Below are 6,000 nucleotides of genomic sequence, written 5' to 3'. Positions count from 1 at the left end.
ACAAAAAAACGAAGAAGAAATAAAGGATGGAGGGTTAGAGAGTCCTTTGGGAAATTTTCCTATATTGGGCTCTGGATCCCATAAAACTGCCATATAAGTATTTATCCTTCTCACGGGAAGCATATGGGATTAACAGACTGTGACAATGGTCTTTTATTTTTCCATAATATTTTAACTTCTATCTGTTAAAAGCCTTTCAAGACCAAAGAAAGCAACCTAAAGAAAGCAATTTATATTATAAAACTTTTATTTGATCTAACACTTGATCTTGCTCTTTTGAGTTCAATGGCTTCACCGGGGGAGATGTGAGTGAGGGAATTCAGACCTTTTATTATGGGAAGTTTCAAACACACACAGAGAGAATGGAATCCTGAGCCTGCACGCATCCATCTCCCAGCCTCCATGGTTATAAACACTCTGTTCGTCTTATTTATATTTTGTCCTTCTCGCTACTATGTTTTCCCTTTTGCTAGAGTATTTTAAAACAATCCAAGACATATCATTTCACTTGTAAATACTTGGGTAAAAATCTCTTAACACATACAAAATTTATAACCATAACATAACCATAATTTTATCATATGCAGCAACATTAATAATTCCTTAATTCATCTAAAAATCAGTCCATGTTCAGTTTTCCCCAATTGTCTCAAAATGTCTTTTTATAGTTGGCGTATTTAAATCAGGATCTAAACATAATCTACATATTGCATTTGGTTGGTGGTATCTTTAGCCTCTCTCTCTTTTAAAAAAGTTAAATACAGCTTTCTATTGAAGCAATTTGTATTTCTTCCTAGTTCCTAAAATAGACATCACATTTCGAAACTGAACACAAAAGCCTTCACGAAAGAACCATGTATTAGACATTCAGACCGGTGCAAGAACACGGATAAATGAGTAAATGAATCAGAATACATTACGGTGCACCTTCAGAACAGAACTGTAGCTTTTAGTTGGAGACCCGTGAACCAAAGGCGAAAGTCTGTCAAGACGAAGGCAGGTTTTTTATTGTTATTTATGTATTTATCTTTTACTGCTCCAGTCAATGAAAGGAAAACTTTACGGAGGCCCTAGGGCCTTGGGGCTCGGACGGGAGGCTGCCCCCACAGCCAAGGAAGAGGGGGTGCAGGGGGCTTCTTTGACCTTCTCCTTGCGGCCAGGTTGCTGGTGTGGCTGCACTCCTTGAGGCGGGCTGACAGCGCCGTGCCGCGAGCGTCACACTTCGGCCATCATCTTGTCGCAGTTGTCTTTCTGGGCCAGCAGGTGGAGGGAAGGCTCGATGATGCCATCTCGCAGGCGAAGCATCAAAGGCAGGGTGGACTCTTTCTGGATATTGTAATCTGAGACAGGGTAGCCGTCCTCCGGCTGTGTGCCTGCAAAAATCTGACGCTGCTTGGCCGGCAGGATGCCCTCTTTGTCTTGGATTTTGGCTTTGACATTCTCAGTGGTGTCACGGGGCTCCGCCTGGAGGGTGACGGTCTTGCGGGCTAGGTCTCCACAAGGATCTGCGAGTGTGCGTCTGCCACAAGGCCACCTCCTTGAAGAGAAGTCTTTTTTTATTTTTTAAAAAATAGGTATGTCTGGGTGGCTCAGTCATTAAGCATCTGCCTTCAGCTGAGGCCATGATCCCAGGGTCCTGGGATTGAGTCCCATATCGGGCTCCCTGCTCAGGTGGGAGCCTGCTTTTCCCTCTGCCTGCGGCTCCCCACTTGTGCTCCCACTCTCTCTCTGACAAATAAATTAATAAATAATCTTTAATATATATATATATATACACACAACACTATGTGTTTTCTTTGTTTCCCTTCAAGTTCATGTAGTATTCATCCTGATATTATATAAAGTGCATCGCCAAACTAGAATACAAGCTTTTAAATACAGTGTAAAAGTTTAACGGGTATTTGATGCAATTAAAAAAAAAAGATGGCGTAGGAAGTTTCCTTTGGCTTAAAGTCTTAGGCACACGTACAAAAAGGCTTCCTCACACACACAGGCAGCGTTTCCTTTGGGCCCTCGCATACATCAGTGTAAGAGATGACTGCCGAATCACGTGACTCCGGGGCAACCGCTTGGGCGCCCAGCAGAGCAGGGTGACGGTCATTGTAAGGAACTGCTTCCTGTGCGACAAGCCACTCTCGTGTTGGCAGTTTCCCAGGAGGAGGTGGAAGGCTTTGGCGAAGATTGTCATCCATCTCCAAAGCCTAGTCTAAAATGACCGCTTAGGATAGCATCACAAAAGCGACAGGCTGGAGAGCTGTTTCAAACGTTCTGATAACTGAACTTTAGGAAAGCACACTTTGTAAAGAGGTGCAAGAAAACCGAACGAGCAGGTACCCAGAGTAGGCGTATCTCCAAAGAAAAACAGAGATGTTCCCGATCTGTTTGCTAGAAGGCTTAGGCACCCCTTGGCATGTCTGTGTATATGAGGGGAGGCTCTCCTGGGATCAGGAGAATACAGTGCTCCCTAAGACATCTTTCCAGGCAGGATCAAACTGAAGAGAAAAGGAATTCATGAAGCAAAGCCCCAAATTTTGTCACAGTAAAGAATTGTCAGTCCCAATCAAGAATGTCAAGAAACTGCTAGAAGCAGCTTCTTTTCTAGGAGGGCAATGTAAGCCAGTGCAACTGCCCCTGTTTTGCCAAGAGTTCATAGTCAGAACTGCATCTGTGTTCTTAAAACATTTAGTGTTCTTGCCAGCTGAGAAATAAAGTTGTCGGTGGTCAAAATGGGTTCCTCTCCTCTTGAACCCCTCTGTGTATGGTCTATGATACGGAGGCTCAAGAGAGCCCTGGGGACGCCTGGGTGGTTCAGTTGCTTAAGCGGCTGCCTTTGGCTCAGGTTATGATCCCAGCGCCGAATAGGGCTCCCTGCTCAGTGGGGAGACTGCTTCTCCTCTCCCTCTGCCGCTCCCCCTGCTTGTGCTCTCTGGCTCTCTCTCTGTCAGATAAATAAAATCTTTTAAACAAGAAAAGAGTGCACCATAAAATTTGTCCTAAACCATCACCACCAGTGACTCACTGTGTACAGTGGTAACCCCCCTCCACCACGTCCCCAGCAGTGAGCTCCAAGGGGGCCACCATCTTGCTGGGCCTGAACTTGGCCACTCGTAAGTCTCTTTCAATCAAATAGAATGGCCACTATTTCTTTGTTACTGGTTTCATTTTGGTTTTGTTTTATGCCATTTATTTATTGAAGAAACTGGGTACTTTGTCATGTGGGATTTCTTACATTATGGATTTGGATTTGTAGTCTTGGGATGTCATTTAACATATTTTTCTATCCTCCATATTCTTTATAAACTGATACCTGCATCTAGACGCTTGACGATTTTCGTTCTCGTCACGAATACTTCGTAAGTGGTGCGCTGCTGGTTCTGCGGCACCAGGTCGGGGGCGCGGGGCGTCGACTGCCTTGTACTGAGGTTGACATCCATCAGTGCGTCCAGGAGTTTCCAGCCTGGTTTAAAGTTTGTCATCAACTTTCCACCCAAAACTTTTATTTTTTTTAAAGATTTTATTTATTTATTTGTCAGACAGAGAGAGCATAAGCAGGGGGAGCTGCAGGCAGAGGGAGAAGCAGGCTCCCCGCTGAACAAGGAGCCCGACGTCACACTCGATCCCAGCATCCTGTGATCATGGACCTGAGCGGAAGGCAGATGCTGAACCGACTGAGCCACCCAGGCGTCCTCACCCAAAACTTCTAATAATAATTGGTGATCATTGCCTAGATCCATCATTTCAAAAAGGAGTGCAAAATAGTGATTTTTCTGTTTCCACCTTTTTTTTTTTTTGCATTTATTGGCTGTGGTTTTTCTATAAATTATTTTATTTCATCGTTGATTCCAATAGCCTGAAATACAAGGCACCTGGATCCTTCCCTTAAAAAAAAAAAAAATCAGCTTTCGGAATAATGAGATCATACTCCAGCAACGTCCAGGGGTGGTCAATGAGGTTTTTGGTTTTTTTTAAGCCACTGCATTTTGGGGTAGGCTTATTATGCCACAATAGGTATTCAAAACAATGAGTCACAAAGGATCAGCTTGTAGCAATGAGGTTTCAAAAAACTGTTATCATTATGAACTCATGGACGTTTATATATTCCCTGTATTTCATTCTTTGTAGTCAATATTTTTCTTTTTTTTGTTTTTAAAGATTTTGTTTATTTGAGATAGAGAGCACAAGCGGGGGGCAGAGGGAAAGGGAGAAGCAGACTCCCCCTGAGCAAGGAGCCCGACGCAGGACTCAGTCCCAGGACCCCAGGACCATGACCTGAGCCAGAGGCAGACTCTCAACCAAAGGAGTCACCCAGGTGCCCCTGCATTTATTTTTCTGTAATTTCCCCATATTTCTACTGGGTTGTTAGACTAGGATTTGAATTTCTTTTCAATATTTAGAAAATGTGTATATATTAGAGATATTGGCCCTTTGGGATATTAGTTACGATTTTGTCCCATTTTTTAATTTAACTTTTGGCATTGCTGATGGTGTTTTGGGCAGACATTTAATTTTTTTTTTTAATTTTAGGTAGACAAATTTATCCATTTTCCTTTATTGATTCCAGGTATAAAATCACAGTTAGGAAAGTCCTCCTCCTTCCTAGGTTATTAAGAAGTTGACCTATACTTTCCTCTAGTGTTTGTATGACTCAGTCTTTTTACGTTTAAATATCGGATCCACTTGGAATTTGCCCTAGTGTGAGGTGTGAGGGACGCATCCAGTTTTACCCTCATCCACATGGCTATCAGTTATGCCAACGCCATTTGTTTGTGTCAAACACTAAACTTCCATATGCCTTTGGAGTCTATCTTGGATTTTATACTCTCTCCCATTAGTCATCTGTCTATTTATGTACCAATAGCATAATGTTTTAATTACAGGGGCTCTATAAATGTTTCAATGTATGGGTAGTCCCCCATTGCTATTTTTGTGGGGCATGGGGGAGATTGCTGACTAGTCTTGTATTTATTTTCCAAAATAAATAATAATTGGCTTGTCTGGCTCCAGAAAAAAAATTAGTAAGTTGGATATTTTCAGTGGGATCACATTAGGTTTATAGATTTTAAGTTGGAGAAAGTTGGTACCTTTCTGATATTGATTGTTCTCGTCAAAAAGATGGCATCTTTTTCCATTTGTTCAAGTTTAATTTTTGTCCTGTAAGAGTGTTTTATGGATTTTCTCCTGTCAGTTGTACACAATTCTCATTAACTTTGTGTCTACGTTTTGTTTTATTTTGCTTCTGCTATTATAAATGGCATCTGGGATTAATGGCATTCTTTTCCATTATTTCTTCCAAGTTACTGTTATTACTGTTTCTTCTAAGTGGTTATGAAAACTGTTTCTGTATGTTAATTTTTTATCTTGCTACTTTACAAAATGCTTTTACTATTCATAGGAGGTTTTCATTCATTGTAAGTTTCCTAGAAACATATCATCTGCACGTGTATGTAATCTTATCTCTTCTTTTTAAATTCTTATGCCTCTAATTGCTTTTTCTTGTATTAAAATAGTGGCCATCCTTGTCTTGTTTCTGATTTTTGCAGTGAGTTCCAAACCAATTATGTGACACTAACTGAGCGTCTTACAATTCAGTTCAGTTCTGACAGTAACTACCCACAGGGGGTCTGTGAAGACCCCACAGGTGAAGGTTCTCAGTTCCACAAGACTGGCCCCACATCGGACGCTGGTTGAAAATCCTGGGTAGTGTTCTTAAGCTATTTGTACTTCTGCCTTGCTGGCTACTAACTGGGGGCTCCTTACAACCTCCTCAGGTTGGTAATTCACTATTTACAGTTACCATTTTATTATAAAGGATACTAATGAACAGCCAAATGAAGAGTACATAGAGCAAGATCTTGAGGGGAAGAACTTGGGCCACAGAGTTTCCATGCCTTCTCCTTACAGAAGCCGAGCCTGCTACCCTCTGAGCCTATCAAGGTGTTCACCAACCCGGGAAGCTCCCTTGTGCTCCAGGATTATTAAATCATTGTCTTAACTCTATCC

The 6,000-nt window shown here is 42.0% G+C and overlaps 2 pseudogenes; both read right to left on the bottom strand.

Moving 5' to 3' along the window:
- Positions 1–1,070: 1,070 nt before the first annotated feature.
- Positions 1,071–2,101, bottom strand: LOC113254222 (ubiquitin-60S ribosomal protein L40-like; annotated as a pseudogene).
- An 83-nt stretch (positions 2,102–2,184) lies between these two features.
- LOC113254221 (metaxin-3-like) lies at positions 2,185–3,434 on the bottom strand (annotated as a pseudogene).
- Positions 3,435–6,000: the final 2,566 nt, after the last annotated feature.

This window comes from Ursus arctos, unplaced genomic scaffold, assembly GCF_023065955.2.
Source record: "Ursus arctos isolate Adak ecotype North America unplaced genomic scaffold, UrsArc2.0 scaffold_12, whole genome shotgun sequence".
In the NCBI taxonomy this organism is placed as follows: Eukaryota; Metazoa; Chordata; class Mammalia; order Carnivora; family Ursidae; genus Ursus; species Ursus arctos.
The sequence above is the reverse complement of the archived record's forward strand: the minus strand, read 5'-3'. Positions and strand labels throughout refer to the sequence as shown.